At 36.6% G+C, this 17,317-nt stretch overlaps 1 protein-coding gene across 1 annotated transcript in view; it reads right to left on the bottom strand.

Annotated features, from left to right (window-relative positions):
* Window positions 1-17,317, bottom strand: part of HPSE2 (heparanase 2 (inactive)) — a 660,133-nt gene that overhangs the window by 638,945 nt on the left and 3,871 nt on the right. The window lies entirely within an intron of this gene.

Below are 17,317 nucleotides of genomic sequence, written 5' to 3' on the forward strand. Positions count from 1 at the left end.
AAAGACTTGTTTTCCATTTTAATGGATTCCAGACCACCACAACCAAACCAATTCATTATTCTTTCAACAAATATTATTGAGCACATACTATGGTCAGGTCCACTAAAATACAGCGATTTTTAAAACACAACCATACATTCAAAGGCAGAGATACAAGGGACAGAGGTTTACTCTAGGATGAAGTGTGGAGTTAGTCCTTAGGCATCATTAGTTTATAGTAAGAAGATCATTAGTCCCTCTATGGCTTTTAAATATTTTAAGAGTATGTTAAAAACAAGAATCCAACACAAGCAATTCAACACATTTTTGACCATCTACTATCACTACTATCTACTATTTTGACCATCAACTAGATATTACCAGATTCTAAAATGAATTGGGACGAGCCAATATACTGTTGAAAAAACATAGATTTCAGAATCATCATTTCTCACTCTATCAAGACCTAGGTGTAAACTTGGACAAGATATTTAATCTCTCTGAACTCAGTTTCCTCATCTTTAAATGATGATTATCTGAAAAATCTGCCTAGTAAGGTTGTTGTGAGGGTTAAATGAGATATATCATAAAGTTCCTTGCAGAATGCAGGTGATCAACAACTGTTCATTCTCTTCCTTTCAAACAAATTAGGGCACTGACACTAATTAAGAGGTTACCATTTTAGAAGAAGGTCTACAACAGTAAGACCAAAGGGAAAGTGAGAAATATATATAAAAAAAAAAAGACAGTTGGCATTCCATCAAAAAGGCTTCATTCTACTCAAAACCTAAAAGAAACATTCTTTTAGGAATAAACAAAATGTGATATATCCGTACAGTGGGACATTATTCAGTGATATCAAGATACGAAGTACTAACATAGCTACAATAAAGAAAAACCTTGAAAACACTATGCTAAGTTAAAGAAATCAGTCCCAAAGAAAGGCATATTGTATAATTCCATTCATATGAAATATCCAGAATAGACAAACCCATAGAGACAGAAAGTATATTACTGACTGCCTCAAATGGACAAGGGAGGTAACTGGGGGAGATAACTAAGCAGCGCAAGGTTTCCTTTTGGAGTGATAAAAATGTTCTTTAAAATTGATTGTGGTAAAAAAAAAATAATAACAATAAAAATAAAATTGATTGTGGTGATGGTTGCACAACCCTGTGAATATACTAAAAGCCAAATGTTATGTGAATCATATTGAATGTCAATTATATCTCGATGAAAGTGGATTTTTAAAAAGATTAAATGAAAATAAAAAGATTAGATGAGACAATGCTTATAGTACCTTGGAAGAATTCAATATGTAGTGTAGGTTGATGATGTTACTGATACTGTTTCCAGGAAAAAAAATTATTTTAATCTCAATTTTTGTGCATTCTATTGATGAGAATTACCTGGATCCTTTACCTCAAAATTATAAAACCATTCTATAATACAGAAACTTAAGAAACCTCAGCAATGGTCTAATAACCTAAACTCTAATAAATATTTACAACAATCAGAAATAACAACAGTAATTTGTCTAGTGACACCTATGAACTTGTCCCCAGGTACTTCAGGTAAAGTTTACTGCTTCTTCCTCTGTAATTTGTCTTTTATCTTTCTACATATCATTATCTGTTATCAATATTTCTACACATCATCATCAATTTTTCCTACTAAGTACAAGTTCTATCAGGGGAAGAACTATATCCCATTCATTTTTGTATCCTTTGGGAGAGCATATTGCAATATTGGTATATAACAGGTACTTAGTAAATGTTTATTGAATGAACATTTTACTGATAATTCAAGGATTTCTTGTAACTTCTCATCTATCTAAACTCCTGTTTCAGTCTGCTTAAAGAGGAGAAAGGAGTTTTAAAAACTGACCAACTTTGCAATTACACCCCCATATTCCTACTAACAGATTAAAATGCCTCAACAACCAGTTTTGTCACAGACTTGAAGATCCACGGGCTCTCGAGAACAGGGAAATATTCTGAAACAGTTTAGTTAGCCCTAGGAAAACACTGAAAAGTTTATATAATCAGCCCATGATCTCTGCCATTATCACTAAAGTAAAATGGATGAGAAGCCCTTCCCAGCTCCTCATTCTGCTGCTGCCTTTCAGTGAGTATCTTTCCCTTCTGGCTCCCATAGGCACTAATATTAGTAACTAGCAGCAAAGCCTTGCTACTCCAAGGATGGTCCCCAAACCAGCAGCATGGGCAAGACCTAGGAGTTGGTTAGAAATGTAGAATCTCATTTGTAAGTAGATCCCCAGATGACTTGCATGCATGTTAGGATTGGGGCATCACTACAGTAGAGCTGGCTATGTCCGGACTCTAGTGTCAGACTATCTAGATTTGAACTCCACAGCAGACCAGGCGGGGTACCTTAGGCAAGTCACTTCACCCAGAGGTTCTTACCATGGTGTGCACTTTACAAGCGTCTGAGGAGATTTTTAAAAATCAATGCCTCAGTCCCACCCCAGGGATTGATTTAATCAGTCTAGAGGCCAGTATTTTTTAAAGCTCCTCTAGCTAATTCTAATCTGCAGCCAGAATTCAGAACCACTGAATAACATCTCTAGGCTTCTATCAAATGGGACAGATAAGAGTACCTGCTTCATGGGGCTGTGAGGAAAAAAATCTGATCATCTTTGAAAAGCTTTTGGCCCAGTGCTTAGAATGTGTCAATACTCAAAAATTGGTAGATACTATCATCATACCTGGAAACCTGAAAAATGAATTGTCCTGGAGAAAGGATTCAAAAAGAACAGGCTCAAATGTTCGAGTCTGGCCCCGCCCTACAGGCAGGTACCTGGCAAACCTCATGAGGCACCAAAGAAAGGACATAACCAAAGAATGCATTATCTCCAGGATGAGTTCTTCCTAGCAGCAGACTGTTGATTGAGGCTTCAAGGAAACTACAGTGTGTCAGGTAACGGGCAAACCATCTCTGCAAGGTGTCAGAAAATGTCAGCACCTTCACTTGGAATGTATCGTTGGAGGGTGGGGAGCACTATTTCAACAGTTCTGTAACACAGGAAATCCCCCTTACCACACCTTCCTGATTTATACTGATTCTTGATACACACCACATGTGTCCTCAACTCTCTTTTCCCCTCCCCCACCCCAGGTTTCAATCATCCTGTTCCATATTTAGGTGATGAAAACTTAAAACCTGTGGTTATAACTTCTACGAGAAATTTCATTTTGAAAGCTTGCTAAATTTCAACTTTATTGCCATGAGGAAAACAGAAGAAACAAAAGACCTCAGTCATCTAGTAACACAAAAACCCCTAGTGAAGACATTTAATAAGTGTAAGTTTTCTGCTGCAAGTTGTTGAAAATCCTGACCTTTGGACTGGGGTGCCATTCGTTTGCTTCTACAAATGGTCTATGAAACAACAGCATTTATTTGTGTAATGGTTTTAGGTTACGTGTTTAGTTTCACCTATGGATTTTAACTTGGCTAAGCCTAGCCTGTAGTTCCTTTTGAATCTATATCTCACTGGATTTAACCTGAGTCTACTCTTCCATAGGGATTCACAATGGCCAGGCAAATAATTCACAATCTTGCTTTTTAACAATTGCAAGGAAATAAACACCCAGATGAAAACAGCATACCTACTAAGGTACTGAGAGATATGTAAAGATTTATTTCAATGGTGATTACAAAGTTTTTTTTTTCATTGTGCATGGCTCAGTGACTATTATCACCAAAAAACTCATGTTCTATTTCTAGCTCTTCTGCCTACTCACTATGGGGCACTTCAGGGTAAATGAAACAGACTCTTCCTCCCTTTCATTGAGTGCACTGCGATAGCTAATGAATGTCTACCTTTAAAAGGCTTTTAAAATCTTTGTTGGAAGTCTCCTCGGAGATATTGACATTCTACAGAGTGCTCTCAAAGTCCCCTAGTCCCATTGTCTGGGCTAGTTCTAAACTTACCCTGGATTTGGACCTGGTCTCAAGGGAGTCTAGAATTCAGGTGCTATATCTCCAAAAATGATATTCTATAGCCTGTCCAAGAGTTTGTCAGTGAAGAACAGTTCAAAAAGATAGAAGAATCCAGGACTAAACTGGAACCCCACATACCTTCACGCAAACACACCTCCTCACAAAAGCCATAGACCCATTCTAGTTCCCCAGAGAATTTGCTTCAGAGTGGCCCAACCACGGCAGAATACAAGTACCCATGTGGCTCACTAAGTGGAGTGACAGTACTATCTTTAGCTGTGATAACTTATTTAAGAGTGTCAGGCGTGAAGGGAGAGGTGCTGAATTCTAATACCAGCTCTGTCACTTAAAAGCCATGTTACTTTGAACAACTTCCCTGAGTCTGTTTTCTTACTTATAAAGTGGAAATGACAAAACTTAAACTTATTCTACACACAGTCCCTGTAAGGATCAGAGGTGTTTTTATCATCCTTATGATTATGATTTACATTTACATTATGAATGTAAAAATATAATGACTTTTCTCCTGCAAACGAATGATTAGGGAGCTCTTCAAAAATGGCTACCTGTTTCCAACAAGACATTATGCAAGGTCTTCATAAATCTCAGTTCTTTGGCTGACTAATATTCAAATTCACAGAGCAGCTTTAATGAGATGAGTGACATTCAAAGAAAATCAGGAAATCCTCAACTAAGGTTTCTTTTAAATCACACAGTCATATAATATTTGAACAAAAACTCAAAATATTTTGAGTGTCACTTTCCATCTGTATTCAAAACTTCACAAAGCGACTTATTTCACTAAAGGAAGCCATACTTTGATGCACAGAATTAGTTTTACTGTGACTTTTTTTCCTGACATTTACTCAAAGAATATATTATAGCTAAAAGGATTAAAATGGATAAGGGTGTTTAAAAAGACATTAGGGGAAAATGAATAATTTAGATCAAGTTCCAGTATGGAGAAGGAAATACAATACCACAGCACTGCTTTGTTAGAAACTATGGACAAATAGTAAACATAAGTTGTTGGGAAAAAGTACCGATGAAAGAATTAAAGAGAATGGTTAAATTATAGCTCATCCATATATGGATTATTTACTCACTAAAAAACAGACTGTAGTTATTGACTAAAAGATTACTTAGATAAGCAATATGATTCCAGCTATATATTTAAAAGTTTATATACATCTGTATACAAATAAAAAGGTCTGAAAAGATACATGCTAGACTATTAAGAGTGATTACAGAGTGGAAATGAGGATCATTTGATATTATTGAATTTATACTTGTGAGAATGCATTATATTGGTAATTAATAAGATAAATAAAAGCATAAATCTTTAAAAGTAAAAATATGAACAAAGAAGTTAAGCATTCACCAGAAATATCCTATATGTTTCTTTAAAAAGGCAGAAACAGGGGCACCTGGGTGGCTCAGTGGGTTAAAGCCTCTGCCTTCGGCTCGGGTCATGATCCCAGGGTCCTGGGATGGAGCCCAGCGTCGGGCTCTCTGCTCAGCGGGGAGCCTGCTTCCTTCTCTCTCTGCCTGCCTCTCTGCCTATCTCTGTCTGTGAAATAAATAAATAAAATCTTTTTAAAAAAAGAAAAAGGCAGAAACAATGAATGGAAAAAAGTTTATTCCCTTTAGTATATTAAGCTACCAAATAAATGGCAAATATTAGTCAACAAGTATTTGCTGAAGAGCTACTATGCAAAAGACATTTTACTAGATGTTGTAGAAACTACAGAATTGATATAAACACTACTCTCACAGTGACCTATAATCTAAGGGTAGAGCCAAGTTTACATGAACACATACAAAAAGATACATGAGAAGATAAGGCAGACTATGAAAAGAGCAAAAGAGTGATTTTTAGATAATAAATGCCTGAGAAATTCAGGCTGGATGAATTCATGAGGGAATGAATTAGTTAAATCACTTTGAGCTGAGATAGTGAAGAATTCATAGAGAAGGAGGAAAAATGTAATCAGGGCTTTGCAACATAGGAAGAATTCAGAAATGGGTAGAAAGTGGGCAAACAGATGATAGAATGGGGTACCCAAGGGTTAGAAATGATGGCAAAGAGAGAAGCTGACTCTCAAGGGCCTTGAAAAACTAGAGGAGAGTGAGAACTTGAATAGGCAGACAAGAGAGGTCTCTGAAGGTTTCTACCTGGACATATAGTAGACAGAAAGATTAGTCAGGGAGCAGGCAGAGAGAGGACGGAGACATGGAACCCAGAGCCCTGAGAGGTGGCAGAATGAAGAGATAAGTGACCAAACTAGATGGAAACAGCCACAAAGGAAATAGTAATACTTTTCACATAGCCCCATTTTCAAACTTCCAAATCAGACTCAAACTAATAGAAACCCCTAGTGGAAAGGCCTCTGAAGCTATCTCAGTAGAAGAATAAGGAACACAGGTAGTACTGTTATGCTATAGGGACAGTGACAATAACCAACTTTAGAGTGAGAGTGTCCTGGATCCAATCATAGCTCTGCCACTTAACAACATAGTTTCTTTTTTTTTTTTTTTAAAGAATTTATTTATTTATTTGAGAGAGAGACAGTGAGAGAGAGCATGAGAGGCGAGAACGTCAGAGAGAGAAACAGACTCCCCATGGAGTTGGGAGCCTGATGCGGGACTCGATCCCAGGACTCCGGGACCATGACCTGAGCCGAAGGCAGTTGCTTAACCAACTGAGCCACCCAGGCGCCCAACAACAGAGTTTCTTAAATCACCCCTGAGACTTTGTGCAGAATATATAAATCTCTACGTTCCTTGGTTTCTTCATTTTAAGTGGCTGTAAAAGTGTTCTTCACTTGAATTTAAAAATCTCAATTCAAAGAGAAAGACAGGGAAGGAGGTTAGAAAGGAAGGGTACTCTTGAAACCTCACCCTTATCTGTTACTTTTACTCTTCACAGGGTTCCACTGGGCTTACAACTCAAGGCTGAGCATGGTTGTGTTTATAAATAAAAAATAGATAATTCTGAAACTGTCCAAGAATTTGTTTATAAATTTCCAACAACTTTTGAAATATACTTAATTTTCTGCTTTATATTCTGCCATTTCCTCTGTATCAGTAATACTGTTGATACATTTCTATTTTTCTCTTCAATGTATCCACTTCCAAATATAACTCCTTCCCAGAGAAACTAGTAAATTCTATTCCATATTAAATGAGTTGTTGTTCTATTCCTTCAATGTGTCATATGTGACAACCATCTCTTTGAGTTGTTCATGTGTCTCCCTGTGATTATTCTTGTGTTGTTTTACTTAGCAACTATTTAGTGTCCCACAAGACTTTCATTAAACTCATAGGAACTGAACTCATGGCACAGATCATTTTAATGTTCCACAGGTTTAATATAAGGCTTTTGAGTGCCAGAAAGATGAATTGATGAATAAATAAAATAATGAATAAATCAAAGATGGGATCCTTCTACCTAAGCACGGTAAAGAAAAAACAGGACTGGGGCGCCTGGGTGGCTCAGTGGGTTAAAGCCTCTGCCTTCGGCTCAGGTCATGATCCCAGGGTCCTGGGATCGAGCCCCGCATCGGGCTATCTGCTCCGCGGAGAGCCTGCTTCCTTCTCTCTCTCTCTCTGCCTGCCTCTCTGCCTACTTGTGATCTCTGTCTGTCAAATAAATAAATAAAATCTTTAAAAAAAAAAAGAAAAAAAAAAGAAAAAACAGGACTGAGTTCTAATCCTGGTTCTACCAACTGCCCATCTTTATGGCCTTGAGCAAGTTACCTGTCTTTTCTGAGTCTTGGTTCTTCACACACACACACACACACACAATTATTTCTCATCAGATTAAGAATTAAATGAGAGGGGCGCCTGGGTGGCTCAGCGGGTTAAAGCCTCTGCCTTCGGCCCAGGTCATGATCCCAGGGTCCTGGGATCAAGCCCCGCATCAGGCTCTCTGCTCAGTGCAGAGCCTGCTTCTCTCTCTCTCTCTCTGCCTGCCTCTCTGCCTACTTGTGTTCTCTGTCAAATAAATAAATAAAATCTTTTTTAAAAAAAGAATTAAATGAGATAACATATGGAAAGACAGTAAGAAGTCAACAAACAGTAGCTATTACTAGCATTATTATTATATACTCTTAAGGCCAGGTCAGGAGCCCTCCTCCTAGGCACATACACTGACTACTCAAACTCTCATTTAATCTCCTTCTCTCAGCTCCAATAGCCCTTACAGCTTGTTCTACATGGTTTAACATTTGATTATACTCTCTCTTGTTCTTATTATTTTTTGCATGTCTTCTGTGTCTGAAAAGATATTTAAGTCTGCAGGCTTAATGACTGATGTCATTGAGTGTCTGCTCTACAACTCATTAGCTAGGTGGTCTTGGACAGGTTACTTAACCACTCTGTGTCTTTTCCCCCATTTGTCAAGTGGAGAAAACAGAACTTTTCTCATGGAATTGATAAAAGAATTAAATGTACCAGTGCATGTAAATTGCTTAAAATAGTATTTGGCTCTATAACTCTATAATGTTAAATAATATTATTATTACATTATGACTAATATTAAGCTACAGAAAAACATCCATTCTTATTTCAGAAATTATGCCCCAAATCTAAGCAATTTATCTTTTCCCAGCTTTCTAGTCTCACCTTCCTTCAAGGAATTTTTGCCTTTCCAGAGCAAGTGAAAATAAGGTAGTGGTTTACCCCTAACAATACAACATCCTCAATACAAACATAAAGATACAGACATATACCCCATCTTTTCTATATGCAGCTTATATTTTTTTTTACTCTTTATTCTTTGCCATATAAAAAGCAAAACACATGTATTAAGGTTTCTAAATAACATAAATATTTTGCTTGATTTAAAGTGTCTGTTCCATGCAGTGTGATCTCTGTATGGATTTTTATGTGTGTCAATGCCAGTCTGTTTTGATTGTAAATTCCTAGAGACAAAAATTATGTCCACTTAAGTCAATCAAGCATAAATTCTGGGGCACTTGGACTAAATTAGATCGAGTATTCAGAGAAGAATCTCAGAAAAATTTAGAGAATGAGGAGGGGTGGATGAGGATTGGCTTAGCAGAAGGTTTAGTAGGAGAGGAGACAGGCAGAGCTTTGAAGGACAAGTAAAATTTTGAATTCAAGAGGGAGGATGAATGTTCAAGGTGGATGATATAAAAAAAATGGAAGGACTAAACAAAGATTAATCTGACTGAAGTAGAAAGATAATACTGGAGATCATTGTGAAATTCTACAAATATAAAGACCAGAGTAGTTTGAGACTGCAGTTTATGCTTTATGCCTCTTGGTGCCCCAACAGTTAACACTAAGCTTGGCATATAGTTGATAATCAAAAGTTTATTATTAAAAAAAAGTCTGTTATTAAATTGTGCAAAATTACACTGTTTTTTCTACACTAAAGTGAAGAAAACTGACAGAACTGAATTTCACTCCATCAAATCATGAAACCAAAGGACAGCAGAGATCAACAAGGTAACTATACCTTGCACAATACTAGGCACAAATCTAGAAATATGTATTTACTCTGATTACATCACCATCCACAAACAAATGCAAAAAGTAAAACACACCAAATTCTCTCGTGCTCATATATTCTCTCTTATACACACACACACACACACACACACACACACACACACACACACACATACACATACACACCCCTACCTCAGTGTTCCCAATCTAACTGTCTCACAGACTGAGACAACTGAAAGCTTGATTAAGGCACTAAGAAGCACTGAAGCTAAGATTCTTAACATATAATCCATTTTTTTAAAAGATTTTATTTATTTATTTGACAGAGATCACGAGTAGGCAGAGAGGCAGGCAGAGAGAGAGAGAGGAGGAAGCAGAGCTTCTCTGCTGAGCAGAGAGCCCTATGCAGGGCTCGATTCCAGGACCCTGGGATCATGACCTGAGCTGAAGACAGAGGCTTTAACCCACTGAGCCACCTAGGCGCCCCCATCTAATCCATTCTGATGAAGGATTCTCAGAAGAGGCTCCTGACTCTAGGAGCCCAGACCATGTGACTGGTGGCCTGATAAGGCCCAGGGAATCACAAAAGAAGTTTCTTTTCTTCTGTGAGGTACCCATCCCACCAGGAGGGCTTGGTAGAACAAGTGAGAGAATTTAAACTCATTTGGCAAGGGAAATAATGATATTTGGTATTGGCGATAGTAGAACAATTGTGTTGTATAGGAATACACAACTGTCTGTGGCCCCAAGAACCAGGTGATAAATTTATACAAATGTAGTCCTTATTATAAGGTTTATTTGCTGGATTTTCTGATTCACTGAAATTAATTAAGCCACCTCTACTCATAACAGATCCCAGAGTTTCCTGATCTTTACCACTTTCAGGACTCTATAGATGGCCACAATGACTAAATGACAGAACAGCTATATCTTTTTGAGATACCCTATTCAAATTCACAAGATACAATGAGCTGCAGCTAACATCAAGTCTTATACCAAGTTTTAAACATTACAGAAAATGCATCCTTTTGTTTTCAAAAGGCAGAATAAGACATACATAAAACTTTAGGTGATTCCTGACACACTTTAATATTAAATTAAATCAAATCCTTCTGAAGTTGCAGGCAGACAAATCGATAAATACCAAATGATGAAACTGAAAGTTCATCCTTGGCCTGAAAATCTCCAGAAACTGCTTTTGGCTGAAGTGGTAAGAAGTCAGTAGTATGAAATTTGACATTAATACCTCGACCTCATTCATATTCTCAGCCTCAGTGTCAAACAGGAACTAGATGTCTGCCCAATGAGTAAATTCATGAGTGAATGTACATTATAAAATACTGACTGTTTTTATTCTGTCTGAAGGGTAACAAAACTTATCAAACAAGTTCTAAAACCTTTTCTTTCTTTTATATACTCTATAATGTAAGAACCAAATTAATTATTAAATTTTGAATTCTCTTTCAATCATGTTTCATAACTCAAACCTCATCAAGTACTTTAGCTAGACTATGTGAATGTGTGCAGTAATTTTGAAAAGAAGAATGGGAGAGGGCAAGGGGCACTGCCTATATTGAAAATATGTCCTACCCTTCTCCAACAGAGTAAGAGAACTTACAACAGCCTCTAGTTTCCTACAGAACAATACCAATTTACTATGGCTAAAATTCAAGATTCTTATAATGTAATCTAGATTTACCCAAATAACTTTTTCCTTCAGACATGTACTTCCTTCTTCAATTACATATTTTGGAACTAACAAAAACATATTAGAACTTCTTACAACTCAATTTAGACATAATTTTAGCACCATGAGCTTTTCTTAAAATCATTTCTAATGGGATGCCTGGATGGTTCAGTCAGTTGAGTGTCTGATTTTTTATTTTTGCTCAAGTCATGATCTCAGGGTCATGAGATTGAGCACAAGAAGTCTGCTTGGGATTCTCTCTCCCTCATCCACTGCCCCTCCCTTACTTCTCTCTAAATAATTATTTGTAACACGTACTTTATTTTTTATGTTTTTAAATTATAAACATTTCTGAATTAACAAAAAGATGTACAAATAGGCCTCTAAAAAATAAAACATAGCTCTGCCAACATGAACTAAGATAATTCTTAACATGTGTCTTCTATGTGACCAGGATGGTTTTCTTACTACCTAAACACATATTTAGGCTTTGTCCTCATGCTCTTTCCCTTGAGTTAAATGTCCTCTCTTCTTGTCACTACCTTTCCAAAGTCGACCTCTTTAACAAGGCCCAACCTAACTCCTACCTAAATCTGGCCCATATCCATCCCTACTTTTCCTGTTACACCTGGCAAACTGTTTCGCTTAGCACTTCCTGCTATATTGTCTCTGAGTTACTCTTAAGTTTTATCAGTATAAATGTTATCTCACTAATTAAGCTATTGGTTCATTGACAGCAGAAACAGTGTCTTTTGAAGGGCACAGGTCAGTTATTCTGTAGAATGTCTTTCGGTTTGGTTTGGCTAGTGTTTTCTCATAATTACAGAGTCAGGGATTCTTCCAAAAAATATCAAAAAGGTGATGTGCCTTCTCATCACATCACATCAGGGAATACATGATTATCCACATGATTTATCTGCTCATGTTAAGCTTGATCACTTTGCTGTAATGGCAGTTCTGTCAGTTTCTCCACTATAAGGTTAGTGTTATCCCCTGTACAGATTCTCTTCTTTAGAAACAAATCATTAAATGCAGCCTACACTTAAAAGGACAAAAGTCAAGTTCTATCTCCTAGAAAGAGAAGTATCAAAGAATTTGTGGACAAAAGCCGAAACCACCACCACAATTCATTAATATTATGAGAGAGATGCTTTGAGGCTATGCAAATATCCGTTTTACATTAAGGTCTTAGCTATTTTTTTTTAAGATTTATTTATTTCAGAGAGAGAGAGAGAATGTGAGCAATGGGGGAGAGAGAGAATCCTCAAGCAGACTCCCCTGTGAGCACCGAGCCCCATGTGGGGCTTGATCCCAGGACCCCAAGTTCACAACAGGAGCTGAAACCAAGAATTGGATGCCCAACCAACTGAGCCAGCCAGGCACTCCTCACCTATTTATTTTAACACTGATTAGATCTTGCCTATAGCAATTATTACTGTGTTCTAATGGTGATTTGGAGCACTACCATTTATTTATTTGATATTCTGCCATTCTTTGTCTAGCATGAAACTAAACAGGGTAGGTAATCAATAAATACTTACAAATGTAACTAAATTTCAAGAACCTATTTTTTTATTAACGATTTTTTTTTAATTTATTTGACAGACAGAGATCACAAGTAGGCAGAGAGGCAGGCGGGTTGGGGGGAAGCAGGTTCCCTGCTGAAAAGAGTCCCGATGCGGGCTCCATCCCAAGACCCTGGGATCATGACCTGAGCAGAAGGCAGAGGCTTTAACCCACTGAGCTACCCAGGCGCCCCAAAATTTCAAGAATCTTTATAAAACCTTTTATTTTAAATAAAATGAGATAACAAAATGCAAGTAAGTTCAAGGCAAATATGTTTTTTGGTGGTTGTGCTGTTTTTATGTCTTATGTCTTGACTGATGGTATGTAAATAGAAAGAAAGAAAAATTAACTACCTCACCTCTACTAAAACTGGAAAACTTCCTGAAGAAAGGTGAACAGTAATAATAGTTGCAGAGTGCCTTAGAGTTTATAAGTATACTTGCATTCATCCTTTAGTATTTCAGAAGCTCTCTGAAGAGAAAATCTTCAAGATAAGAGAGATTTAAAAAAATTTCTGAAGTTTGTGAAAAAGCACTATTAAATCAGGAATTAGAAAACTAGGCATAGAAACTAAGTAAGGCTAACAGGGAAAAGCAAAAATAAAGGCAAAGAAGAAAGAGATACAATATAAAATTAATAATAGGTCCAGTGCAAGGCTTTAAACCAGGTGATAAATTTAAACGTATAGCATGAAACCAAGATGACTTAGATTACATAAGATAAAGAGTACATGGTTAAAATAATGAAAACTGTCATTAAAATGAGCATTAAGAATGAACTTTAAGACTATGCATTGAAGGTAAAAAATGAATAGAATCTTCACATACAAATTCATTCATTTCTTCATTAGTCACCTCCATTTTCCCAGAGATTTAACAGTGTTAAGCCAATAAATATCCAAAAATATTTACTGAAGCTCTATAGAATGCTAGACATTTTGGAATAAACACTAATTAGATATGGTCCCTTCCTACGGAAAATATGCTTTCTAAAAAGTAAAACATTTAACAGAAAGGAAAACTTTTCACATACGTGTTAAAAGTTAAAAAACAAAATAAGGCAGATGGAAACAACCTAAAGAGTAAAAGCTACAACAATCCAGAGAAAGAAGAGATCACCATGAATCATAGGCTCAGGAAAGAAAGGCCTTGAGAAAATAAGGGGCATTTGCAATGGGCCTTCAGGAATTAGGTAGTGGGTGAGACTTGAACAGAGCCAGAAGAAAGGCATTCAAAGCAGAGATATGTGGCTGAACAAAGGTAAGGGGTTGAGATAATGACAGTGCTTTACAAAGAGTGAAAATCAAGTAGGACTGTAATAAAAAGTATATGAAAACACAGGATACAAAATTGTAAGCCAAGATTGAAATGTGAAAGGCTTTGAATGCCAAGTTGAGGAGCTTGGACATTTTCTGTAAGCAATCCAAAAATAATCGAAATTTCTGGGCAAAAGAGTGATATGATGAATATGATATTTTAGAAATATCAAGTTAGCTTTTGATGTGCATAATAAATGGTGTACAAAAGGTAAGGCAAACAGTAAGATTCCAAGGTTTGAAAAACAATTCTATTTTTATTTCTTCCACCATCACCATGTTTGTATGAAATTCAAGATGCCTGCCTAGAGTAGAATATGAATAGAAATGCGTAGAGTGGAATAGATAACTGTATTAAAAGAGTAACCAGAGACTCTCCTAAAGTGATACAGAAAGTGTGGTTTTAGAAAGTTAAGAGAAAATGCAGTTTGCACTAAAGCTTAAAAAGTATGTGGAAAATAGAAGCCACATGCCTTCTTAATTGCACTATTCATTCAGGGGGGAACAACAACATATCACATCAAAGTAGCAATATGAATTAACCATATTGTGTTTTACCTAAGCTAGAACTGTTGGTTCATTTCATTGTTAGCATATAAGAAAACTAAAGATATGTCTCTTCTCTCATTACCACAAAAAAAGTAAGCCACCCTATGTTTTGCATCTCCATTCCTTAAAGACAATTCTCCCTACATTCCCTTAAACCTCTCAGACAATTCCCTAATTCTATCTCCTTTCTTCTGTTTAAACTTGTCTCATTGAATTTTATTCACTTCTTAATCCCTTCAAAATATAAGATGTTACAAATTTTCTGAAATTGCTCTTAATAAATGTAAGATCCTTAGCCTTTACATAGTGCTTTGTAACTGACAAAATATTTTATACACATTACTTCCTAAAAGCCTCACAGAAGCAATGCACAGCAGGTATTATCATCATCTATATGCTATAGAGAAGCAGCAAGCCCAGGACCACATAATCCTAAGTGATGGAGCAAGGCCTACAATACAGGCTTTCTAAGTCCAAATTCCATATTCCCTTCACTATAGCATTCAATTTCATAATGTGCCAATAAGTGTATCTTATTACTCAAAATGTATGCTATTACTCTGTATTATGTTTAAGTCAATACATCTTGTTTTTAATAAGGTGCTTGTGCCCAAGTGCCTATTACAGGGCCATTTACTAAGAAGACCTAATTATGTTTAAGATGTTCATGATGATGATGATAATTATCACTGGATGAAAAGTGACAACTGAAGTATAATGTTTGCAAAATTGCTCAGACTATACCAAAAATATTTTTGCCTTAAATTCTGTAATGCAACATCAAGAACAAAGACAATATGGGTGATTTAAGGATATGTGAGCATCAAAGGGCAAAAACAGGGCATTCCTACTCTCTTTAACTCTGCTAAGGCCTTAAATACTGATATAGTTCAGAGCATCTTATTACCAGGGAAACATAAATCAAAAGGAGTTCAGCTAAAAGCAATAAAGCAGATTAGTGTCTGGAAGTACAGACTTTAAAGAAAGTTTTAAAAGAATTAAATCCAGGTAGTCTAGATAAAAAACAGCTATGAAAAAACTTTTATTTTTTTTTGAAGCTGTCACTCACACCAAAGACAAATTATTTTGAGATAGATATTTAAAAAATGCAAAAAAAAAAAAAAAGAAATAATTGTAACTATTTGGAGAATATTTATAAAAGGAGAATTCAAGATAAGAATATGCTGGCAAAAACCTATGGGACAGAACTCTGTCCCACAAGTGTGGTAAAAACTACATTCCTAGAGATATTTAAAACCAGGTTGGACAAAACAAGAAAAGGATTCCATATGGAATGATCCTGTACTGGCCCCTGAAGTAGTGGAAAGATCGAAGATGACCTCTTAGATCTTTTCCATTTCTGAATTTTTTTTAATTCCATGAAATTTTATGGGGCACAGCCTTCTACCAATTTCCTATCTCCCCATGATGCCCACTTTCTCCCTTCACAAAGAGAAACAAATTGTATCTTTCATTTTAAGTGGATCTCATGTTCTCAGTGAACTGGTAATATAATCCTAGGTACAAGTTTGGGAGAAAAAGACCAGTTCCTGTCATTTATAATGGTCCTTTCTCCCCTTCTCCCCCCAGCGGTTCTTGGGGCTCTTAAACATTTTTTCACAAGCCAAAGAAGTAGTAGTCGACATGGATTCGAAGAAGAGCTGTTTCATTAGGAAAACCATTAATATTCTCCCTTTGCATGTCTGATCACAGAGCTGACAGTGACCCTGGGAGCTCTAAGGCCCTAGGTCAAATTACCATCAGAACTGCTGTTCGGGATCATCTTTAACCTTTCTGCATTTTATGCTGAGTGACAGCAAAATCTATTGCAACCCACATTTTTACTGCAATGACATTTACCTCTAAAAAGACCTAGCCTTATACTCCTATACACTTCGGCAAATGTTGTAAGTCCATTCACACTTTAAACTCAAGAAGACTCAGCCTCGCTCTCTTTCTCCACTCTAGCACTTAAAAAAAAATTTTTTTCCCCAGTCACCCTTGGGATAAATCCCAGCATCTCTCCAAAATCCCATTCAGTGAAATCCCAGAATATACATACATACAACACATACATACAATTTCCTCATTTTGCTGATTTACAAGGACAAGATATAACAAAATCCAGGGAGCTCTAAGAACCTGTCTTTGAGCTCTGTAAGCTCTGAGGCTCACTTAGGAGAAAAGGGACAGTAGGGCAGAGATAACTCTCCAAGAATGGACACCAATGCCTCTTTTATACAACCTACACAGCCTCAGTAGCTGGGGACCCACCAATTCCCATCTTGACTATTTGAAAGAAATATGTCCCCTACCCACAAAGAAAATTCATATATATTAACATTATACCCTCTAAACAAAACTTTTAAATACCATTTTCATTTTTTCCTAGTAAAAACAAGACTATTCGAACCTAAAAAGATTGACTTCTCGAACTTGAATATGATTTGGAGTTTTCACAGCCCTTCCAACACTTAATTCATTTGAACCTGGCAAGAAAGAAGGCTGGCATTTATAAACCCATTTTAAAACAGGAAAAAAAAAAATGCGACTCTAAGATTAGGCAGTCTGAAGGAGAACCCACTGTGGAGAAATTCAAAGCTTTCCCAACAAGGAGGTCCAATATAAAAGGATTATCCAGAAAACTTCAGAGTGGGATTCAGAAGAAGCTGTATCACCCCTATCCTCAACTCAGGAAAGCAAGAAATAAGAAAAACAGAAAGACACTTTTTTCTAGAATTTTAGGAATGAAACGTGACCCTGACCTATTAGTAGCCCAA

Source organism: Mustela erminea, chromosome 14, assembly GCF_009829155.1.
Source record: "Mustela erminea isolate mMusErm1 chromosome 14, mMusErm1.Pri, whole genome shotgun sequence".
In the NCBI taxonomy this organism is placed as follows: Eukaryota; Metazoa; Chordata; class Mammalia; order Carnivora; family Mustelidae; genus Mustela; species Mustela erminea.